The sequence below is a fragment of the Loxodonta africana genome, chromosome 18 (assembly GCF_030014295.1).
Source record: "Loxodonta africana isolate mLoxAfr1 chromosome 18, mLoxAfr1.hap2, whole genome shotgun sequence".
NCBI lineage: Eukaryota > Metazoa > Chordata > Mammalia > Proboscidea > Elephantidae > Loxodonta > Loxodonta africana.
The window spans coordinates 68,175,938-68,200,582 of record NC_087359.1 but is presented as its reverse complement, the minus strand read 5'-3'; the positions used below and the strand labels follow the sequence as shown (position 1 = coordinate 68,200,582).

Below are 24,645 nucleotides of genomic sequence, written 5' to 3'. Positions count from 1 at the left end.
CAGATATCTCCAGAATGGCTCAAGAGTCTACTCTTCCATGGTCGCTCTGATCATCGATGACAATACCTTTGTAGGTTATTATATCTTTATAGGCTTTGAGGTTTCTTCTTCTGTAAATTGCCTGTTTATGGGCAGTTATCTGTGAGGGTTTTAAAATGTGCCTGGGAATTCTCTGATACTCCTCCTTTGATGAACTGGAGCTTAATTCCCTATCTCTTGAGTGTGGACGTACTTACTAAGTTAGGGAAGTTCTCTTCTATTCCTAGTTTGCAAAGAGCTTTAATCATCAATAGGTTCTATACTTGATCAGATGGTTTTCCTACATCGGTTGGGATAATCCTATGATTTTTCTGCTTTAGGGTATTAATATGATGAAACTGATAAAGGAAAAAGAAAGTGTCAAGAGAAAGGAGCAGAGGCAGGTGGCTGCCTGAACCCCTTGGGAAGTGCCGAGGGGAACTCGGGTCAGTGTGAAGGTGGAAGTGCATCCAGGCCATCACAGGGGTAGGAGAGGCAGCAGGTCAAGGCAGGGCCACAGCAGAGCACCATCCACAGAGTCAGATGCTGCAGAGGAATTTAGGCAGAGAATGGAGGTCTCATTTGGCAGTTAGAAATCACTGGTGACCTTGAGCCTTGAGCCCTTGGCATGAGGCTTAAAGAGCACGCCTCTGGTGCTCAGGACATTCCAGCTCATGGAACCTACAGAGAGGGGATGGAGAGAGGGGGCAGTGGGAGTGCCCACAGAACCACACTGGGGGGCCTCAATGCCTGTCCATGCTGACTGCTCCCATTCACTTGCAGGCTCTTCACACTGTGGCAGAATTTAAGGCAGAAAGCCAATATCAGGAGCTCCGTGTTTGTGTGAACACACATCCTTGCATCTTGGAAGTGGGCCATGGCTTGGGTCAGAAATGCCTTGTCCTGAATCTCATACAAGCAGTGGAGCAACTCCAAAGAGTACAGCTGCAGGGAGGATCTTTGTGCTGCATTTCTGCTTCAGCCCACCCCCGCAGTTCCCACTGGGGCTCCCGAGACAGCTGGCAGTTGAAGATGTTCTCTCTCTCCCTGGGCACATGCTCACTTAAAAGGCCGAAGAGGAAACACGTGCTTGGTGCCCCAAACAGGTCATGCTTTCCTTATACTTCTAACAACTCTGATGTTGTCCAGATTATCACTGCCATCTGCCTCCTCCCCAAGAATTGCTGCCAAGAATTCCTGGAAACACAGGTGGCTGCAGCTGTAGCTCAGAAAGGTAGAGTGTTTTTGAAAAACATCTCTTTAAGAAAGTGGAGATGACAGCCCCACCTAACCCATGTTTCTTGAGGTCTCTTGAACTAAACAGTGTCTTTCCTCACCAGGTGCCCTCAGCAGCCAGAGAGCACAAGGCCCAGGGGCTGAGCTGGGAGAGCCTGGGCCAGGCAGTGCAGGCAGAGGGCTGTAGTGGTAGGGGAGGTCAGTGCAAGTTCTTCCCCGGCACCATCTGCAGCTTCAGGCAAGTGCAGACAAGCCAGGACACCCAGGGCATCAGACACAAGGTCAAGAGGGCATGGTTTGATTCAACAAAGCTGAAGGCTCTGGCTGCTTGGCTTTCATCTGGGAAATATTTGTAGAAATAGCTCTTCCTGCCGGCCTTAGAGAACCCCAACACCTCCACCCAACGTGGCTGTTCCAAAGAAGGAATGAGTTTGCCGAGAGCTGTGGCCTGAGCCATGATCAACAAGGACGCCTCAGGCAGTATGGTTTTCCCCAGCAAACTGCCCAGCAGCACCAGTACAAGCTACTGCTGGCTTCAGTGCAGATACAGCTCAGATGCCCGCTTCTCAGAGACCTATTTTGGCTCATCCAGACCGTCCAGGATGAACAGCACCTGCTCTGGCTGAGACAGGATCAGTCCAATGGGAGCCAGAACGGTAGCCCAGTCATTGGTGATGAGCTCAGAGAGACATCCCACGGCGGACTGGGCCAGCTCTCTGCAGTCAAGGTAGAAGACCGGCTGGAAGTGGTCCTGTACAGCTGGCCTTGCTCCCAGGCTCCCTTCACCTGCCTGGCCAGTGTTGACTTCCCAATTCAGCAGCCCCCTGCAGTATGACTGTGAGGCTCTTCCTGGGTGCCCAGGCCTGGGCCAAATAAGTCTTAGACTTCAATCAAATGCCCTTGCTCCTCCACTACTCCATGATGCCAGCTTTCTCTCACCAGGGGCTCATGGCCTTTGGGGTGAGGTTTGCGTAGAAGCAGCAGCTGTGTGATTTTTGGTGCAAATCCTCATTTTTCCAGGACTGAGAATTCTGGCCTCATGTGGGACAGGTCCTCTCTCCTCTCTGGTTCTGGTAGCTTTCTCTGTTTCCTAAGTAAGGGAGGGAAAGATGTGACATAAAGATATAAAATAGATTTGTTCGTCTGTTCATTCATTCATTCAACTCTGTTTTAGGCACCCACTCTATGCCACATACTGCTGGCTACAGACACGGGTACCTTCTCTCCAGTGTAGTGAAAGGAACATAGCCTTTGGGGAAGAAGATCTCCGTTCAAGTCTTGACTCTATCAAGTCATACTCCCTATATGACTTTCTTTAATTCTTCAAATATTTGTCAAGTGCTTGGTATGGGCCAGGCACTGCTCTAGGGGCTGGGGATAAAGAGAGAATAAAACAAACATAGCTCTTTGCCTTTATTAAGTCCATGACTTGGGAAATTAGCCCTATTAAGCCTCAGTTTTCTCATCTGTAAGTTGGGTATTGTGTTATCTCCTTGTCAGAGGTCATGGAGGACTGGCTGGGCTCCTACACATAAGAAATGGGCTGTTGAGCTGCTTGGCTGCCAACACCTGTTGTGCTTCAAGAAAGAGGTAAATGGATGGTATAGTAGATGCTGTTGGCTACTGACAGTATTCCCCCAGCACTCAGCTGTACCAGTACAAGCTAACGATGTCCTTCTGCAAGCACCTGTGGTTCTCTGGGTGAGGGCCATGTCTTGACCCTTGAGTGGGGCAGGCCAGAAATGCTGGGCAATTAACACCTCAGGAGGAGTCCTTGACCAACAATGGATAAGAGTCCTTTGCCCCTCAGGACAGACAACACTGAGGTGTGCTCTACATAGTCTTCCAGAGATTCCCAGCTAGATTGAACCTCAGTTGCTCTCAGAGGTAACCCACTCCATAATGCATCCTTGTCTGGCTTCCCTTCCCTGCCTTCCTTCTGCACTCTCCATTCTTCTTCCAGGAAATCACCTACCAAATAAACTGTCTGCAGTCACATTCTATCTCAGGGTCTGCTTCTGGGGGATTATAAGACAGACCTTATAATCATGTAAAGACAGAGATGGGAAAGTGTCCTGTGCACTGTGAAGAGCTGAGCACATTTAAGAGATTGTGTCTCAGGGTGGGACTTCAAGTTCATATCTTAGTCAGATTCCAAATAATTGTTACAACCCTACTACAGATTGATGTCCCCTCAAAAGATATATTAAAAGTCCTAAACTCCAGCACCTGTGAATTTGACCTTGTTTGGAAGAATCACAGTTTATCAGTTAATATGAGGTCCTATCAGAGCAGGGTGGATCTCAACCCAATCTGAGTGCTGCCTATACAAAAGATAACAGACACCGAGGAACACACAGGTGAAGATGGCCACGTGAAGATGCCGCATATATCTGAGGAATGCCAAGGAATTCTGGGGAGAGTTGGGGCCGTGGGGTCACTTTATGTCTCCAGCACTGGGTGAGACTGGGGTGTCAGAAGGCCACCCCGACTTCTGGAACCATATCGATAGATATTCTTTATTCTCTCCTGTGCGAATATTTCTGGCAAGGAACATCTCCTAAGAGCAATGGGATGGCCAAATTGGGTAATGCCATGACCTGCCCTGCTCAGAGAGCTGTGTCTGCTTCACATACCAGGAGAGGGCTTGGCTCTTCTCCATGTCAGGCTCTCCAGAACGTTCTGGCTTTTATGGATCTGTTACCACATGTCTCATCCTCTTGAATCAAGTTTTATCTTAACCTCTTCCTGCCACATACCTCTAACAAGTTACATTTTAAAGTTATGCCCTTGACCAGGGGTAGGCAAACTATAGACCCTAGGTCAAATCCAGCCCACCACCTGTTTTTGTCCAACCTGTGAGTTAAGAACGGTTTTTACATTTTTAAATGGTTGGAAAAATCAAAAGAAAAATAATATTTTATGACATGTGGTAACTGTACAAGTCAATATTTCAGTGTCCATAAATAAAGTTTTATCGGTCACTCAGTATGCAGTGCAGGATCTCACCTACAGTCCTAGATGGGCAGGGTTACGTAGGGGTGATTGGAGCAGACACAGGTATCTGGCTGCAGTCAAGGGTTATGTGCTGAGCAAGGTAGGGGGCTGACAGCTGTCCCTGAGTGCCTGGGTAGAAGGCCTGTCCCTGTTTCCTAGAGCATGTAGGTGGGTGGGTTTTGCAGCTGGACTTTGGACACTCAGTGCTGTTGGCTGTAAGAACTGAGAGGTACCACTTATGCTCAGACCCCTGTCTCTGGTGTCTACGTGGAGTGGGTGAAGCCACCAGTCCTCAGTCCCCTGATGTGGATAGGTGAGGACCCTGCTTAACCGGTAAAAAAAAAAAAAAAAAAGTAGGACGGTGTCAAATGTCACAAATCTGCCACTCTCCCTTACCTGTTGCAGTTAAAAATAGGCTTCAGGTATGTATGTACCCTGTTGTGCTATGCTAATGAGGGCCTACACTGTTGAAATGGGCCCACATAGGTCTAGGCAGGGGTGAAAGGTGTTCAAAGTCCCTGGACCCCTTATGCTTGTGTCTAGGCAAAGGAGCTATGTCTGCTCTGAGGTCCTGATAAATTACTTTTTCCTGTTATTTGTTTGCTAATTTTTCCCTCTCCAAATCTGGGAGGATGGCTTTGGGCATGCAAGGGATCCCACTTCTGGCCCAGGGGTCTCCCACAAGGCAACCACTAAAGCCAGACTGGGACTGGAGTGGGGGGAAGAGGGAGGAGGCGGGTAAATGGGAGAGTTACTTCTCAGAGGGGAAGCGATTTTTTTTTTTGATCTGGCGGGTAGGTTAGACTCTCACACTTAACTTTTGCTAGTCTCCACCCCTATCTGCCCCTGAGTGATGACCGCCCCTCCAGGAGAGTTTCTTTGTGCTCAGCCAGCCGACCCAGCCCCCGGGGGATTCTTTGTCCACTCCTTTGAGTCACCCACCCCTCTCCAGGAGTTCAGCAGGGTCTCACCTGTGCAGCCGTTTCCAGATGTTTCGCCCAGAGGCCACCCAGTCCTAGGATCCTCCTGCTCTCTGGGTTCTGTGCTGGACTGAGGTAGGGGCTCCCAGGCTCCCAGCACTGCTGTGGAGGTGGGGGTGTTAGACAACTCTTGGTTTGGAGAGCTGTGGGCTGGGGAGCTGGGAAAGAAGAGGATGGAGGGAGGGTTTTCTGGAGGGAATGAGAAGACAGAAATTACTGAGTATCCATTGTGTTTCGGGCGCATGTATTTTGAATTCACACAACAATCCTGTTAGATGAGTGTTGGTGATCCTGTTTTTAAAATCATGTAAAGGTAGAGATACAATTTTATCTCTTAGTAGCTGGTATGAAACTTCCTTTTGGTGGGGAGTACAGTGTATATCAGGTAGAAAGATTTTGATAAGCCACTTGGAGGGTTGAGCTCCCCATTCTGAGTGACAACAAATAGTTACTAAGTGGCACCTGAGGAAGATGCGTCCTGTTTACTGACAGGCACTGTTTCACAAGGCAATGAGAACTCATGGGGCATACAAATTGAGGGCAGAATGGAATTGCTCTGTGTCCTAGAGAATGGAAGAGCCAGTGAGGCTAGGCGTGGGGAAAGGGCAGGAGAAAGAAGAATGCTGGTGGGGTGTAAGAGGGGGAACCAGTGTGGAGAGAGAGTGTGAGCAGTCTAATCCTCTCTGAAAATATCTTCAGTAGAGTCTATACCATGCATTCAGACTTTTGTGCGAATGGATTTTTTGTGTAGAGCTCAAAGAGTTGCAATTTCGGTACAGTGGGTTGGGAGGTGGTGTGAAGAGAGAACAATGGGGGTCGTATTAAGACTCAGATGAGGAAACTGTGTCACAGGGATGAAGCTACCTGTTCCAGGTCACACAGCAAATGGGTGAAGTCAGGGTGAAATCTGAGGACAACTGAGCTTCAGTAACCACTGCTGCCAAGGCTTGGGGGAGGGTGAGAGGGGGCACAGGAGGATGAGAACGAGAAAGGGAGGGGTGGGGGGAGCTGGGGGAGGGGAGCTTTCACAAAGCAGCAGCAAGGTGGAGGGGGAAACCACTGTATCAGGAATGGGGTGTTCTGGGTTCTAGCCCTGGCTTTGCCTTAAGAGCTGCGTGAGCTTGGACAGTATCCTTCCATGGGAGCCCTTCTACAGCGGGAAAAGATGGCCACTTGGTGCTGGCATGAGAAGAGGAAGAGGCGAGGGTTGCCACGGTTTGCAGCCTGGGTGGCTCAGGATGGCAGATATTAAAATAAGATGAGTCAGGAGAGGGAACTGGCTTGGGCTGAGGAATAAGCCTAGCCTCTTCTTGGGGCCCATGTGCAGAACAGGGTCATCCTTGGAACTTTCTGGACTGCTCTGATTCCAAGAATCCCCAGAGAGCACCAGAAAATGAGCTGAGCTCTGCCTGGGCAAGGACCATGTCACACATGGCTTCCGGTGTAAATAAGACTAATTGCCTGGCCCACATGGGTCTCAGTTTCCCCATCTGTCAAATGGGAGAGAGTGTAATATTAGCATCAAGACCCGGAAAGACCATTTATAGGCCTACTACTCCCACCGCCCCATCCTGGCTCCTCCTTCCCTCCTCTGTAGTTCCTCCAGCCCAGGTCCCCATGCCGGTACATATTCACCTGGGTAGGGACCCAGCTGCTGACTTACAGCCCCACCAGGAGCCCTTGGGCCTATGCAATGCAGCAAGCCTCACCTCTCCAGCTGTGTCCAGATGTGTCAGGCAGGAACTTCAAAATCTCTCCTTTCTTCCTAGAGGGGCGCCAAGGAACCAGGCACCTCAGCACCTTGGCGGCGGTGGGCCAGCTGTGGGATTCCAGGTTGGGAGTGCTCAGGGAGGTGAGGAATGCAGAAGGGTCTGGAGACGAAGAGGATGGGGGCTCTTCATGTTGGGCAAGTCTCATGGCTTCCCCAGGAGGGGCCAAGAGAAACCAGTGAATCTGTTGCAACCGTCTCACAAGCCCCTGGTGGGCTCATCTGGAGAATAATGCTCTCACAAACACCACTGGGCAAAAAGGCCTGCTCTGGGATCCAGGAAATTTGTGTCTTTGTCTTGGTTCTCCTCTCTGCGTGATGCAAAAGGTTTGTGCTCAACTAGTAACTGAGAGGCTGGCGGTTTGAACCCGACCAGAGGCGTCATGGAAGAAAGGCCCGGTGATCTGCTTTCACAGGGATTACAGCCAAGAAGAGGCTATGGAGCTTGGATCTTCTCTGTAACATATGGGGTTGCCATGAGTCAGGGTTGACCCGACGGCGAGGGGCTTGATTTGCCTTGGCTCTGACCCTACCTCTCTGTGTAAGTCGCTCCTCTCTGAGTCTCAGCCCTCTCATATGGAGCTAAGGGCTTCTGCTTCCCCAGATTGCTAACACGAATAATAAAAATAACAGTAACAGCAGCAGCAGCAACAACAATGACAAGAGCTCTTATTTATTGAGCACTTCCTATGTCCTATGTACTAGACTCTATGCTAAATGCTTAACACGGATCATCATTTCCACCAGCACACAGTCCTATGATTCAGGCATTAACTCTTACTCTCCCATTTTACAGATGGAGAAATAGAGGCAGAGAGTGGTGAAGTGATTTGTCCCATGGGGTGAGCTAAAAAGTGGTCCAGCCAGGACTGGAACCTGCCCCTGCCCGATTCCCAGTCTGTACTTATAACTACAATGCCAGGCAAGTACCTTGCTGAGGGGCTGGGTGTGAAACCCATACAAGCCTTCCCAGCACCCTTTGGAATGGCAGCCTCTTCCCTCTCTGGCCTCTGAGTGCTCCCTCCCAGGTTCTGCGAGGACAGGGGATGGTGTGGGGACCTGAGGTCCAGCAAGAGACTCCCAGCAGGACTACCAGCTCCAGCCTAGTCTGTGCCCTTCCCCTGCCCAGGGGAGTCCCTTGTCACTGCCCAGAGAAAGGCCTGGTAGGGAGGACTCAGTGGAGGATGCTCTAAGGGGAGAGGGTGGGGGCCAGGGACCCACAGTGGGCAGAGGGCCTTTGTCTACTCACCTGCCATCAAGGCCATCTCTCCTTAGGCCCGGGAGCACAGCTTGCTCAGGCTCATCTTCTCCCAGGTGTGGAGGGCCAGGTCCCAAGGCCTCTGCTCCCCACACTGAGCCACCAGTCATGAGGCCACCTCCATGCCCCCTACTTTTTCTGGTTGAGCAGGGAATACACTGAGAGAGCCTCCACCGATTGACAGCTGAAGCTGAAAATCCTTCTTCCTCAGTTCCTCCAAGTACCCGGCCAGCCACCACTGGACTCTGCCAGCCATTTCTGTCATAAGAGGGCGGTGGGGACGTTTAGGGGCCAGAGTGGCAGGTGTCAGGCAGGCAGAGAAGAGTTTCTCCCTTCTCCTAGACCCCTACCATCTCCCAGCACAAGCTCCCACTGGGATCATTCCTCTTTCCCTGGTAAACTTCTATTCAGCATCCAGAACCCAGCTCTGTAAACCCCAGGGCACCTGCCGGAAAATTTGTTGGCACAGTAGTTAAGTGCTAGGTCTGCTAACCAAAAGATTGGCAGTTTGAATCCACCAGGCGCTCTTTGGAAACTCTATAGGGCAGTTCTACTCTGTCCTATAGGGTTGCTATGAGTCGGAATTGCCTTAACTGCAGCAGGTTTGGCTTTTTTGGGCACCTGCTAATAGATGGTGTTGGGAGGAGGGAGAGGAAGGGGAGTGGTAGGAAAAGCCATCGGAGGGAGGAGCTGGGAGGGGAGTGGGAGGTACTGGAAGCGGTCAGGCGCCTGGAGGTGGGGTCCAGGGAGGAGGGTGTGCGTGTGACATTCACTGTTCTGTGTCCCTCAGATTCCTCCCTCTTCTGGGACCTGGGCTCCTGGGACCATCTCTTCAGCCTTAATTCTGGTAGGCTGGGGTGGGGGACAGGCCAAGCTGGGTCGGCTTCCAGAGCCCAGTGTGGAGATCAGGGCTGTCCATTTGCAGGGCCTCTTTAGACCCCTTCTGGGATACCAGCCAGGGAGGACAGTCCTCACCCAGCCAGAGCAGGAACAATAGTCACCAAGAGGAAAGCACATGGGGATGTGGCCAGGAGTGGGAGGACGGGGGCAGGGACAGGCACACGCAGAGAGCAGCTCAGAACCAGACTCCAGACAGGCCGTGTCCACAGGCGCAGACAGGCTGACAAGGCGCCAGGTGCAGCCCTGCATGCACATACAGGCACAGGAATCTTCCCCCACGCCCTGCAGCCCATTGCCCAGAGTCGCCACAGGGCCGGGGGCAGACTCTCCAGGCAGGTGGGTGTGGGGCCGGGTCCCATGCTCTCCAGATGGGTGGGCCCCCATGTCTGCCAGGGTGGCTCCTAATCGGGAAACATTACAGCCAGCCCAGAGAGTATCTTTCCTGGTGTCTTGCAGTTTTGGGGGCTCCCTGAGCCCCACCGCATGGCCTGCCGTGCTAGGAGGGGCCCTGAGGTGTGTGGTCCAGGCTCAGGGGGCTGTTGGGCTTTGTCTGCTTTGGCTAGTAAACATTCCCACCAGAAAGGAGAGCCAGGCCCTGGGGGAGTCTGGCACAGGCTTTTTTCTTTTGTAGAAGAGACAGACGGTGGGGAGTCCAGGCTGAAGAATGACATTACCCACTCCTTCGCTGTTGTGTAATAGCGCCAGGAGCTTCTAGAAGATGTCCTGACCTAGGCTGGAAGCAGGCTTAAGGAGCTTCAGCTCACTCATTGCTTGGACACTGACTCGCTTCATTTCTCTGAGCCTCAGTTTGCTTATCTATTAAATGGGGGCATCACAGATTTGCCAAGAGGCTCAAATTAAGCAAAAGCTTTTACTGCTCTTTAAAAATGTAATAGAAATGTAAGTTCTTTTAAATTTTATTTTTATGGCCAATAAGCACACCATATAAAAATACTCAGCTTCTGTCAAGTCAATTCTGACTCGTGGTGACCTCATATGTGCCAGAGTGGAACTGCACCACAGGGCTTTCTATGGCTGAAGTTTTGGAAGTAGATCACCAGGCTTTTCTTCCAAGGGGCCTCTGAGCGCACTCGAATCACCAACCTCTCGGTTAGTAGCTGTTTTGGATTGATGGTGTCTGTCAAAAATGTGTATCCGTTTGGCTAGGCCATGAATCTCAGTATTGTGTGATTGTCCACCATTTTGTCATTTGATGTGATTTTCCTGTGTGTTGTAAATCCTACCTCTGTGATGTTAATGAGGTGGGATTAGTGGCAGTTATGTTAATGGCAGGACTCAATCTACAAGATTAAGTTGTGTTTTAAGCCAATCTCTTTTGAGATATAAAAGAGAGAAACAGGTAGAGAGACAGAAGGACCTCATATCACCAAGAAAGTAGTGCCAGGAGCGTGCATCCTTTGGACGTGGGGTTCCTGCACTGAGAAGCTTCTAGACCCAGGGGAAGACTGATGACAAAGGCCTTTCCCCAGAGCCAACAGAGAGAGAGCCTTCGCTGGGAGCTGGCACCCTGAATTCAGACTTCTAGCCTCTTAGGCTGTGAGAGAATAAATTTCTCTTTGTTAAAGCCACCCACTTGCGGTATTTCTGTTGTAGCGGCACTAGATAACCTAACAGTAGCTGAGCGTGTTAACTGTTTGCACCACCTAGGGACTCCATCTAGTTTCCTTACCCTGTTTTAGTCTTCTCCACAGCACTTACCACCACCTGATGGTATATGTTTGTTTGTTTATTGTCTGTCACCCATGGCCGCCAATAAAATGTTAGCTCCCTAAAGACGGGGTTCACTATTGTATCCCCTGTTCCTAAAACAGTGTGTATCCATCGTACCAGCACGATAGATGCCGGACACGTTGAGCACCTATTGAAGGATTTCCTTATTCTTTTAAACAACTACTCACCCAGACCAGTAGATGGCACTCAAGTACTTTCTGTGCTTTAAAGAGCAATAGGTTTTGTCAACAGACAGATCGGCACCCTTCTTTTGAAGCCTGAATTTTTAATCTTTTTTGGGGGGCACAGCGAAAGGGTGAGAATAGTAGAAGTAGCATCGTCAGAACCTGGCTAAATTCACGAGGTGGAATGATGAGAATTACCATCAGCACAAAGCTGGTCCCATGTGGTAGAGGTCATACTTTCACTCTCCAAACTTTTTAGCAATTCTGACGCCAGCTGTCGTCACCACGGCACCCTCTGCTTCTCTGCTGGATTTGATAATCTGTCGCAACGACCACACAGGATTCACAGACCGTACTTACAGTTAAATGGCTCGTTAAGAAAGTGTCAAGCTACAACTCATGATCAAGGTCAGGAAGCGTGTAGGCAAAGTCTCCCTTCTTCAGTGCAGGACAGCTCTCTCAGCTCCCCTTGGCTGTACAGGCCTCCAATTGGCCATCTCAGGACAGGCTTCTCTTGGCCCTGCTGTTTGTCATCACTGATTCTACTGCTGGGCCCCTTCCCGACTTCTTGGTGTCTTGAGTGTTACAGCCCTTGACCTGTGTTACAGTTCTTCTGGGAGGTTCCTTACTTCCTCTCTCTCTCTGCTTCTTCTTTCTTCCTTCTGCATTTTCCTGCTGCTTCTATTCCTGCTTCTTTCTGTCTCCAAAACCTCTGCAGGTTTGGCTGCTTATATACATACTTCTTGTCAATTTCAAGGCATGGCCCCTCCCAGTGGGTGGGGCACAAGCTGAAAAAAAAAACCCCCTCTTCGTAGGCCGCAGACACTTCATTTGCATAGCTGGCTATAGTCACCTCATTTGCATAGTCTATTGACCAATCCCTGCAAGGTGGATACCAATCATTGGGTAGGCTGCAGCCCAGGACCAGACAAAAAGTATCAAACCACAAGTTGTTTACAGCTTACCCAGGAAACATCAATCAGTCAACCTGGAGAAAAGTAACAAATCCTCTGGGGTAGAAAACTAGGGTGAAGGTAACTCCTCAGGGCTTAGGGGAAAAATCTCTCAAACTGTTTTTCCAAAGAACTGAGGCAAAAGGCCACATAAAGGAAATCCTTTCACCACACGTGCTTTGGGTCCTTGCCTCTTTCCTGCTGTTCAGGGATCCTTAGGAGCCCGTTAAAAACCCACTTTTATTCAAATAATGATAAAAAAAATAAAAATTAACTGTATGAGAATAAAATGTATCTCTCACCTCCTACCAGATTAAAGTGACACTTTAATTTCATTTTCAAGTTATTATGATGTGAATTCAAATCTGGAGACCTTTTGGAAATTAGCCTCTTCAAAATTTCCCTCCATCTGGCTGTTCCTGGGAGTTTCCCAGGGTTGCCTTAGTTTCTCCCCGACTTTCTTCTCTTACTACCATTTTGTTGTCTCCGTGGTCCATTATCCTCCTGAGATTGCTGGGCCCAGCTGTTCTTTGCTGATCTTCCAATTCTGGTCCTTAAAGGGACCAGCACTTCTGAGGTGTGGGAGAGGCTGTCTCCAATTCTCCACAGTCCAGCCAAGGCCAGGATGTGGCTTTGAACAAGACTCTCTTGAAGGATCAGGGATAGGAGGAAGTAAGTAGAGCAGTGGGTCACTTAGAGTGGCTGCTGCCAATGCTGTCCTCAGAGCCCACAGGTCCAGGACTACCTCGAGCACCTTTTCCAGCTGAAAGTCTCTGAAGCTCTGACGGGTCAACATCTAACAGGGGTTGATCATCGCCCAGCCCCCGAGATTCCCTAGCCACCTCCACACCTTGGAGGGCAGGCCAATCTGGCTTCCGGTCCCAGAAAGTGAACATACTTCCCCATCCCCACCGCACTCCTAAGGCCAGCTCCAGGATTAACCTCCTTCCGGGATGATAAATGTGGAAATGTCTACCCACTTAAGGTTTGTGGTCAGGCACTCTGGTCCCAACAAGGCAATCACAACAGTTTGACAATTTCTTCGGCAACAGTCTGTGGATTTCGGGCTTCTATAGAACTGTGCACTGAACACCAATGTCAAAATCTTCTTTAAAAACATAACCTAGTCCATCCAGTCACCCTCCTCTTGCTCTTCCTCCTTATTCTAATCTTTCCTTCATTGTGAAGAAAATATTGGCACTCAGTGTCTCCCCTACGAAGATCTGTTTTTAATCTCCTGTGAACTTTGACAAGAACACATACACACACATCCCCTGTTTCCAAGAACAAACAATACTCTGTTGTTGCTGTTAGGTGCCATCGAGTTGTTTCCAACTCAGAGTGACCCTTGTATAACAGAATGAAACACTACCCTGTCCTGCGCCATCCCCTCAATTGTTGTAGCCACTGTGTCAATCCACCTTGTCGAGGGTCTTCCTCTTTTTCGTTGATCCTCTACCTTACCACGCATGATGCCCCTCTCCAGAGACTCCTACCTCCTGATAACATATCCAAAGTACGTGAGACAAAGTCTCGCCATCCTTGCTTCCAAGGAGCACTCTGGCTGTACTTCTTCCAAGACAAACTTCTTGTTCTCCTGGCAGTCCATGGTATATTCAATGTTCTTCACCGACACCACAATTCAAAGGTGTCAACTCTTCTTTGGTCTTCCTTATTCATTGTTTAGCTTTCACATGCATAGAGGTGATTGAAAATACAACGGCTTGGGTCAGGTGTACCTTGCCCTCAAAGTGACATCTTTGCTTTTCAACACTTTAAAGAGGTCTTTTGCAGCAGATTTGCCCAATGTGACGCGACCTTTGATTTCTCGACTACTGCTTCCATGGTCACTGATTGTGGAGTCAAGTAAAATGAAATCCTTGACAACGTCACTATTTTCTCCATTTATCATGATGTTGCTCTTTCATCCAGTTGTGAGGATTTTTCGTTATGTTGAGGTGCAAAATAGTCTCAATACAGATTTAGAAAAAAATGAAACAGTTCTGTAACATAACCTGCAGGGCATAGTTCTTCCAAAGGACAATTGATGTACATCGCTTACAGTGGAACACAACCTCTCACTCTTTCTCATCTGATATTCTTATTTGCATTTAAGTCTCAACCAAGAACAGTGATGGGCTCCCACCTTACATGCCTAAAAGGATTCACAGATGAGGTCCTTTTTTGATTTTTTTCTTTCAGGCACTGTCATATGTGCTTTTTTGGTTTGTCTTCTAGGAAGCTTTTGGGTAAAATGTTTGCCCACCTCTTACAAATATACAAAATGCAATCTTAAAGCACATTATGCACATACTACTTCTACTCCTGTTTCATCTTATCACCTCCTTATGCTCATTTTAACCTTGCTTGACATACGTACCAACTTGATGAAATTTTCATTTTATCTTCATGTGTATATAAATTTGTACACCGAGTCATTTCAGAACAAGATGGGCTGTACGCAAGACTATAAATCGGTCGAGTTGAGATTTCTGAGGACAGCCTTGGGAGGGGGGAGGGGGCAGGTGATTGACATCTATGGAGTGACAGCTGCTTCAGACTAGGCGTTTTGCACAGCTAGCCACCCCCCCATCTTCCCAACGCCCCTCTAAGATTGGGATCCATCATCCTCATTCTGCAGACAAGAAGTTCCTGCTCAGGGAAGGGAAGAAGGTTGTCAAAGGCCGCTCCTCCAGTCTCAGACCTAGACCGTGGGACTCCAGAGCCCATGTCCTCATTCCCGTGCATTGTTCTGCCTCCAGCGTGATGAGAGGTGCTCTCTCAGGGTCACCAACAAATGTGACACCATCATCAACAACAAAAACCCATTATCGTCAAGTCAACTCCAACTCGTGGCACCCCTGAGTGTTTCAAGTAGACCTGAACAGTCTAGGGTTTTTAATGGCTGTAATCTTATGGCAGTAGGTCGCCAGGGCATGCTTTCGCAGTGCTGTTAGGTGGTTTCATCTTATCTAACCTTTCGGTTAGTAGTCAAGTGCAAACCGCTCGTGCCATCCAGGACCCCTACCAAAAAACCTATCTGTTTCTAGAAAGCTTATCCTCTTGTCACTCCTAAGATTGCTTCTCAAGGGGTGATTTTGGATGCAGGTCGGATGTGCACCTTGAGCCTACTCTGGCCCCCATCGTGAGGAGAGCCCTGACCCTCTGGGAACACACCTATATCCATTGCATTAAAGGACTTTGGGGGGGGCGGAATGGGCATTTTTGAATTGAAAATACAGAGATCACATGATGACTTTGGGTATATATCCAGGCCCGCTGATGTCAATCAAAGCAAAGGAGCTTTAATTGTAGCAGGAGGACTGGGATTAGCACTGAGGTAGGACTTCTGCCCAGTCAGAGGTGCTAAATGCAGGGCTGAGTTATGGGAGGTAAGCATGGAATTCCCTCCTTGGAGCTTTTCAGAACGGGCCAAACCCTCAGCTGTCTGGGGATAAGCATGGAGAATTAATAAGGCCCCTGTGACAGCCCCGTCGAGCCTCTTTAGAAAACTACAAATCTGCCATGTCAACTGGTCATTAAACTCCATTACTCCCAGCTGTCCTTTCTTGACAAAATTCATCTTAGGGCCACCAGGTGGTGATAATTCAGCAGAAATAAGGATGTGCAGGGCTTCTCTGAGCAATAAGCGTGCATTAAAAGCAACCCTAATGGGTTCTTCCCCACTTGTCAGTTTGCTGTACTGTGAGGACTGACGTGTTGCTGTGATGCCGGAAGCTATGCTGCCAGTATTCAAATACCAGCAGGGTCACCCATGGAGGACAGGTTTCAGCTGAGCTTCCAGATTAAGACAGACTAGGAAGAAGGACCCGGGAGTCTACTTCTGAAAAGCATTAGCCAGTGAAAACCTTATGAATAGCAGTGGAACATTGTCTGATACAGTGCTGTAAGATGACCCCGCAGGTTGGAAGGCACTCAAAAGATGACTGGGGAAGAGCTGCCTCCTCAAAGTAGAGTTGACCTTAATGACGTGGATAGAGTCAAGCTTTCGGGACCTTCATTTGCTGATGTGGCATGACTCAAAATGAGAAGAAACAGCTGCAAACATCCATTAATAATCGGTACAAAGTATGAATCTAGGAAAATTGGAAATTCTCAGAAATTAAATGGAATGCATAAACATCGATATCCTAGGCATTAGTGAGCTGAAATGGACTTTACTGGCCATTTTGAATCGGACAATCATATGGCCTACTATGCCGGGAATGATAACTTGAAGAGGAATGGTGTTGCACTCATTGTCAAAAAGAACATTTCAAGATCTATCCTGAAGTACAACGTTGTCAGTGATAGGGTAATATCCATATGCCTACAACGAAGACTAATTACTATGACTATTATTCAAATTTACACACCAACCACTAAGGCCAAAGATAGAAGATTTTTATCAGCTGCTGCAGTCTGAGATTGATTGAACATGCAATCAGTATGCATTGATAATCATGGAGATTGGAATGCGAGAGTTGGAAACCAAGAAGAAGGATCGGTAGTTGGAAAATATGGCCTCGGTGATAGAAACAATGCCAGAGATCGAATGATTGAATTTTGCAAGACCAATGATTTTTTCATTGCAAGTACCCTCTTTCACCAATATAAACAGGGACTATGCACGTGGACTGCGCCAGATGGAACACTCAGAAATCAAATTGACTACATCTGTGGAAAGAGACAATGGAAAACCTCAATATCATCAGTCAGAACAAGGCCAGGGGCCGACTGTGGAACAGAGCATCAATTGCTCATATGCAAGTTCAAACTGAAACTGAAGAAAATCAGAGCAAGTCCATGAGAGCCAAAATATGACTTTGAGTATATCCCACTTGAATTTAGAGACCATCTCAAGAATAGATTTGACATATTGAACACTAGTGACTGAAGAACAGACTAGTTGTGCAAGGACATTATACATGAAGAAAGCAAGAGGTCATTGAAAAGACAGGAAAGAAAGAAAAGAACAAGATGGATGCCAGAGGAGACTCTGAAACTTGCTCTCGAACGTCGAGCAGCTAAAGCAAAAGGAAGAAAGGATGAAGCGAAAGAACTGAACAGAAGATTTCAAAGGGTGGCTTGAGAAGACAAGGTAAAGTATTATAATGACATGTGCAAAGAGCTGGAGATAGAAAACCAAAAAGGAAGAAGACCGCATGGCGTTTCTCAAGCTGAAAGAGCTGAAGAAAACATTCAAGCCTTAAGTTGCAATAGGGAAGGATTCTATGGGGGAAAATATTAAATGATGCAGGAAGCATCAAAAGAAGATGGAAGAAATACACAGAGGCATTATACCAAGAAGAGTTAATCCATGTTCAACCATTTCAAGAGGTAGCATATGATCAGGAACCAGTGGTATTGAAGGAAGAAGTCCAAGCTGCTCTGAAGGCATTGGCAAAAAACAAGGCTCCAGGAGTTGATGGAATATCAATTGAGATGTTTCAACAACGGATGCAGCGCTGGAGGTGCTCACCCGTCTATGCCAAGAAATAAGGAAGATAGCTTCCTGGCCAACTGACAGAAAGAGAGCCATATTTATGCCTATTACCAAGAAAGGTGATCCAACTGAACGTGGAAATTATAGAACAATATCATTAATATCACACCCAAGCAAAATTTTGCTGAAGATCATTCAAAAATGGCTGCAGCAGTATATCAACATGGAGCTGCCAGAAATTCAGGCTGGTTTCAGAAGAGGACATGGAACCAGGGATATCATTGCTGATGTCAGATGGATCCTGGCTGAAAGCAGAGAATGCCAGAAGGATGTTTAAAAAAAAAAAAACAAAACCTGTGTTTTATTGACTATGCAAAGGCATTCGACTGTGTGGACCATAACAAACTATGGGTAACATTGTGAAGAATGGGAATTCCAGAACACTTTTTATTTTTTTTTTTAAATTGTGCTCATGAGGAACCTTTGCATAGATCAAGAGGCAGTTGTTTGGACAGAACAAGGGGATACTGATTGGTTTAAAGTCAGGAAAGGTGTGCGTCAGGGTTGTATCCTTTCACCATAACTATTCAATCTGTATGCTGATCAAATAATCTGAGAAGCTGGACTATATGAAGAAGAACGGGGCATCAGGATTGGAGGAAGACTCAATAACAATCTGTGTTATGCAGATGACACAATCTTTCTTGCTGAAAGTGAAGAGGACTTGAAGCACTTACTGATGAAGATCAAAGACCACAGCCTTCAGTATGGATTGCACCTCAGTATAAAGAAAACAAAAATCCTCACAACTGGACCGATAAGCAACATCATGACATACGGAGAAAAGATTGAAGTTATTGAGGGTTTCATTTTACTTGGATCTACAATCAACAGCCATGGAAGCAGCAATCAAGAAATCAAACGACACATTGGTTTGGGTATATCTGCCGAAAAGAACCTCTTTAAAGTGTTGAAAGGCAAAAATGCCACCTTGAAGACTAAGGTGAGCCTGTCCCAAGCCATGGTATTTTCAATTGTATTATATGCATGTGAAAGCTGGACAATGAATACAGAAGACTGAAGAAGAGTTGATGTCTTTGAATTGTGGTGTTGGTGAAGAATATTGAATATACCATGGACTGCCAACAGAATGAACAAATCTGTCTTAGAAGTACAACCAGAATGCTCCTTGGAAACAAGGATGGTGAGACTGCGTCTTACACACTTTGGACGTGTTGTCAGGAGGAATCAGTCCCTGGAGAAGGACATCATGCCTGGCAAGGTACAGGTCAGTGGAAAAGAGGAAGACCCTCAATGAGGTGGATTGACATAGTGACTGCAACAATGAACTCAAGCATAACAACAATTGTAAGGATGGCAAAGGACCAGGTAGTGTTTCGTTCTGTTGTGCATAGGGTCGCTATGAGTTGGAACCGACTCAACGGCACCTAACAACAATAACAACAATGGGTTGTGATTTTGCAGCCTGGAAGGCTCTAGGACAAAGAGGGGATGCTCCTCTGGTCCTAACCTTCATAGTTCTCAGAAACATTTCTGTGAACCCAGGGGTCCTGCAGAGTGGGTTGAAGTACAATTCAGATGTTGAGTTCTTTAGTTATTCCTGTTAGGCCCTAGAGAGGAACTCTGAGCAACAGAAACTCAGAGGAGGAAGAAGATGCCACTCAAGGTATACGTCTCCTGGGCTTCTGCCATGATCACTTTTGGTCAGAGCACAGGACAGGGCCCTGCTACCCACTGGGTCTTGGGGAGATGAGGAAGGTGCCCTTCGTCAAGGAGGCCATGGTCTGGAACCATGAAGTCAAGATCTTTTGATCTGCGTAGTTTCTTCCAGAAGCTGAGCCCACTAGGATGGCCTGTGGCTATAAGGATAAAACCCACAGGGAGATTCCACTGATCTTTTACTTCTTCTTGCCCGTCTAGCCCCTAGATTGAGGCTTCTTTGAGGGTAGGGAGAATGTCTAACTTGTACACCACCATACCCACATCCGTGCTGCAGTGTGTTAGTTGTATGTAGTAGAAGCTCACTATGTAATTGTTGAACAAGCAATGAATGAATAGTAAGACAAGAGCTGGGTTCCATGGAGCTGTGCAGGCTCTTTGCCAGAGTCTGGCTTCTTTTGGCAGATTGGTCCTTTGCTTCTTGACTTTTCCCCAGGGCTTTGCCACAAAATACGCAAGGCTTCCTTCGTAGGAGGTGCCTCACACATATTTTTTGAATTATGTACTTGCTCAATAGTCTTACCGTGCCCGTGATGGCCACCCAGGAGCCTGCTGATGCAGGCCCAAAAGAGTGGTTCTTTCTGCATGAGATGGGTTAAGCGCCTCATCTGTCATCTGCGTCCGTGGAGGTTTTAGTTCTCGGTTCCTTCCTCTCCCTTGTCATCACAGGCAGGGTGTGTGGTGAGAAAGCAGCAGGTGATGATGCTGGAGAAGTGAGCTGGAGCCCCGTTGAGAAGGACTTAAGGTGCCAATTCATGGGGCAGGGAGTGTGGCTGATCCGTCTCCGAGTGCTCACAGTGCCCGGCACCATTCCAGGCACAAAGTAAGTGCTCAATATGGGATGCTTGTCATGCATTGAATTGTGTTCCCCCAAAACATACGTTGATGTTCTAACCCCTGTACCTGCAAATGTGACCTTTTTAGGAAACAGGGTTTTTCTTTTATTATCAGTGAAGTTAATGAGGTCATGCTGGAGTAGTGTGGGTCCTAATCCTTTCTGAGGGGTGTGTGAAAAAGGAGAACAGACACGGAGAGAGTGTCACACAAGTGGAGATGCATCTAAAAGCTAAGGAACGCAAGAAACACCCAGGGCTGCCAGAAGCTGAAAGAGACAAGGAAGGGTCTTCCTCTAGAGTAGACAGAGAGAGAGTCAGAGAGCATGGTCCTGCCGAAGCCCTGATAGAACTGTGAGAAAATAAATTTCTATGCTTTAAAGCCATCCACTTTGTGGTATTTTGTTATGGCACCACTAGGAAACTAAGGCAACGCTGAATTTCTAATTGTGCAGGACTGTGTAAAGGAGATGAACCATACAGCTCTGGCTCTAAACTCGGCACCCTGAACTACCCAGTTCATACCAGCCGAGGAGTAGGAGGTGAAGAATCCCTATTTCCATTTATCTTTCACTTGTTTTTGCTTACTTAGGGGTCCCTGGGTGGTGTAAATGGTTAAGCACTCGACTACTAACTGAAAGGCTGGTGGTTTGAATCCAACCAGTGTTGCCTTGGAAGAAGGGCCTGGTGATCTCCTTCTGAATTGAAAACCCTGTGGAGCATTGAAGACCCTACGGAGCAGTTCTACTTGACACACGTGGGGTCGCCATGAGTTGGAATCACATCTGAGTTGACTAAAAGAGCCATTTCTTGGTTCTTCTCTATTGCTTCTCACTGTCGCAGACCCTCACATAATACAAGGTCAGGACCGAAAGGGAGAAGATAAGAATCAAGAAGAAAATGTGGAGCTAGGAGCATGTTTCTAAGACCCAAGATTGCAGTGTAGTAAATAGGCTCTGGGGAAAGTAGTTTTCTGCCGCCCAGCTCAGAAACTAGTGGGTAAAGAGGGAAAATTTCAGGGCTCCCAAAGTAGCTGAGCCAGGAGGTGGATACAGGGAGTGATTTGGGAAAAATGACTCAAACCTTGAAAGTTCTTCCATGATGCAGGGAACTCTGATGTCGCATCCAGTGCATATCTGCAGCAAAAAGAGCTCCCAAGGCCAGGTCCATCAGGCAGGGCATTGGACATCAGAAGGCAAATCTCCCTCTCTTTGTAAAGCTCTGGAGCACCCACCCTCAGCACTCTGGGCTCAGCTCTGGTCTCCACACCACCTTGGAAACACACTGAGACTGCAGAAGCACAGTGAGTGGTCATGTACCAGGAGCCTGCATCCCTCCACCAGTGCTCACACCAATCTTTCTCCAAGACGTCTCCATTTCCTGGGTCTCCCCTCCTCTCCACCTCTACTGCTCTTGTCTTGGTTTAGCTCTTTATCATTTTCCCTCTGGGTTACTGTGACAAGCACTGTCATGGATTGAATTGTGTCCGCCCTCAAAACATCTGTCAACTTAGCTAGGCCAGTATTGTGTGATTGTCCACCATTTTGTCATCTGATGTGATTTTTCCCATGTGTTGTAAATTCTATCTCTATGATGTTAATGAGGTGAAATTAGCCCCAGTTCTGTTAATGAGGCAGGATTCAGTCTACAAGATTAGGTTGTGTCTTAAGTCAGTCTCTTTTGAGACACATAAGAGAGAAACGAGAAGAGAGACGGGGAACCTCATACCACCAAGAAACAAGAGCCTAGAGAACAGCACTTCCTTTGGACTCAGGGTCCCTGTGCTGAAAAAGTCCTTGACCTGAAAGATTAATGACAAGGACCTTCCCCCAGAGACGACAGAGAGAAAGCCTTCCTCCAGAGCTGGCACCCTGAATTCAGACTTCTAGCCTCCTAGACTATGAGAGAATAGATTTTTCTTGTTCAAACCGCCCACTTGTGGTATTTTTGTTATAGCAACAGTAGATAGCTAAGACAGTCACCTCCCAAACTCTTCTCCCAGTCTCCAATCTCACACCTTCCAATCCATTCTCTCCATGGGAGGCCAGAGAGATCTTTCTAGAACAAAAGCCTGAGTCATAGTCATATCACATCCCTGGTTAAACCCCTTCAGTGGTTGCCCATATGGTGTTCAAGGTTCTTCACACACATTCCAGACCTTTTCTATACCCCTCTCTCCATGCACTGTCTGCTCCAGCCCTGCCTTCTCAGCGTTCCTCAACCACCACATTTCATCATCAACTTGGTGTCTTTGGTCAGACTGTTCCCTCTATCTGGAATGTGTTTTTCCTACTTAATGAACTCCTTCTCATCCAAGATTCAGTTCAAACATCACCATTTGCTGGAAGCTTTCCCCCATTTTCCCAGGGAGAGTTCCTTTCTGGGCTCATATACATTATTCATTTCCTATTATGGATAGCTGTGTACTTATCTGTCCCCCGCCTCCCCAGACCATGAGCTGCTTGAGAACAAGAATTACACCTTACTTATTTCGATATTCCCTTCGTCTCTTTGCCCACCAAGTGCCTGGCACATATTTGGTGCATGATAAGGTCTGCAGAATTGTAAAATTAATTGAACCCATAGGATGAACACAGGAGACCGCCCCATGGGGACAGACTCTTCAGTCTAGAAGGATGGGAACTAAGAAAGGACATGGCTGAAAGCTATGGAACACTAAGAGGAACAAAGTGGGGTAGATGGACTACTGGGGCCTCCCTGTCCTTTGGTTTCTGGGCTGGTCATTGCCTTTTGCCCTCAGATCCATTCCCCGCCTCTTCTCCTGGAAGCTGTGTTTCCCAGGTTTTCTTGCCACTGGTTTTGTCTGAGTCTAGGTTTGGCAGGAGATTAGAGCATGGGGGAAGGGATAAGTCAGGGTATTTCTCCTACTTTCTCTGCTCTGCTTGGGGAGGGCATTCTCTCGCAGTGGCTGCATCTTCACTGTTGTTCAGCTCCCCTCTGGACAGCCCAAACGTGTGGTCTTGCCCTCTGAGTTCTAACTCCTGCTAGATGGCCATGGCTTCTGGGCTTGGGGTCCTACAGCCCTGGAGGGGACGCTGGCTTTCTGCCATTGCTAATGTTTGAGTTATTGCACAACCCCTGTGTCTTAGTCTCCTATGGCTGCCATAACAAGATGCCACAAAGTGTGTGGCTCTAAAGAACAGAAATTTATTCTCCACAGTTCTGGAGGCTGGAGGTTCAAATTCAAGGCATTGGTAGGCCTGCTCTCTTTCTGTCCACCTAGGGGAAGATCATTTATTGTCTTCTCCAGCTTCTGTTAGCCCCAGGCATTTCTTGGTGTTCCTTGGCTTTCAAATGCATCTATCTCCACAGGGTATCTGCATCCTCCCTGTGTATGTCTCTGTCTTCAGATCTGTTCTTCTCTTTTATAAGACACCAGTCATATATAGTTAGGACCACCCTACTCCAGAATAACCTCATTAGTTTAATTGATCACATCAAAGAAAAACCCTATATCTAAACAAGGTCACATGCACTGTTAACAGGGTTTAGGACTTTACCATATTCCTGGGGCGGGGGGTGGGGGATGCAATTCAGTCCGTAACACCCTATTTGTCTTCTTAGTTTTTCCATCTCCAGTGTGACCAATCTTCTGTATTAAATGCACTGTGTTTGAAATACTAGAGTGGTTTTATTTTTCCAAATCGGACCCTGACTGCAACATCCTCTTTGCTTAGACCAACTGAAGATTTAGTCCTTGGATTCCTGGACCAAACTCTGTCCGTGGTTATACCCACAGGGGTCCCTGGCCTTGACCACACTGTCCCTGCAAACCAGTTATTGGTGGCCCACGTAAGAGCCAGAGAAGTCCCTATTACTCTGTGCTTTCACGATTCCCACTGGGAGATTTTGGTGATCAGGACCCTTGCTGAACCAAATCCCCCATGCCCTCTGGTTTTTATGAAGGAGGCTTGAGTCCTGGCAGAGCAAGGCAGGGGTGGTAGTGGTGCAAGACCGCAGCCCAAGCACAGTCACTAACTCCAGGATGCTAATTACTTTCTGTGCCTCGACATTTGGAAGAACTGTCAAGAAGAAGAATGTTTGAAATGCACTCAGAGGGCAGTAAACATCAGGAATTCATTCTGCCAGGAGCTGGTGCAAATAGGAAATATAAACACCTCCCTGAGAGACCTGGTTGAACTCAGGGTAAGATTATTAGAGGAATGAGTCTACCAGGGGGCCATCCCTGCTAGGGAGCAGCGATAATGCACCTGAGGGGTGCTTCTGGAGCCAGAATCTGGGTTGCTTGGACCTGAGGCGGACTCCTCTGGGGGTTCCCATGCCTCTTTGCAGGGTGGAGGAGGGTGAAGAGACTCTTCTCAACCCCTGGTGGAGTACAGGAATCGAGATGAGGTGAATGGGGCTGGAGAGGAGATGAATGGGGCTGGAGAGGAGAAGAATGGGCCACTAGAAGGAAGTAGATGGGACCAGGTGTGAGCTTCCCCTGGAGCAGAGAAATGAAAATATTTAAAGCTTCAGCTTCACAAGTAAATATGACTCTTATTGAGCAAGGAGAAAGGGGGAGAGAAAGAGCTAGGGGAGGGAGAGGGAAAAAGATCTGGAGCCCAGAAAAGGACAT

General features: G+C 47.8%; 1 pseudogene; it reads right to left on the bottom strand.

The window, feature by feature from the left end:
- Window positions 1-699: 699 nt before the first annotated feature.
- Window positions 700-9,541, bottom strand: LOC111752491 (NACHT, LRR and PYD domains-containing protein 1-like; annotated as a pseudogene).
- Between the last annotated feature and the right edge of the window lie 15,104 nt (window positions 9,542-24,645).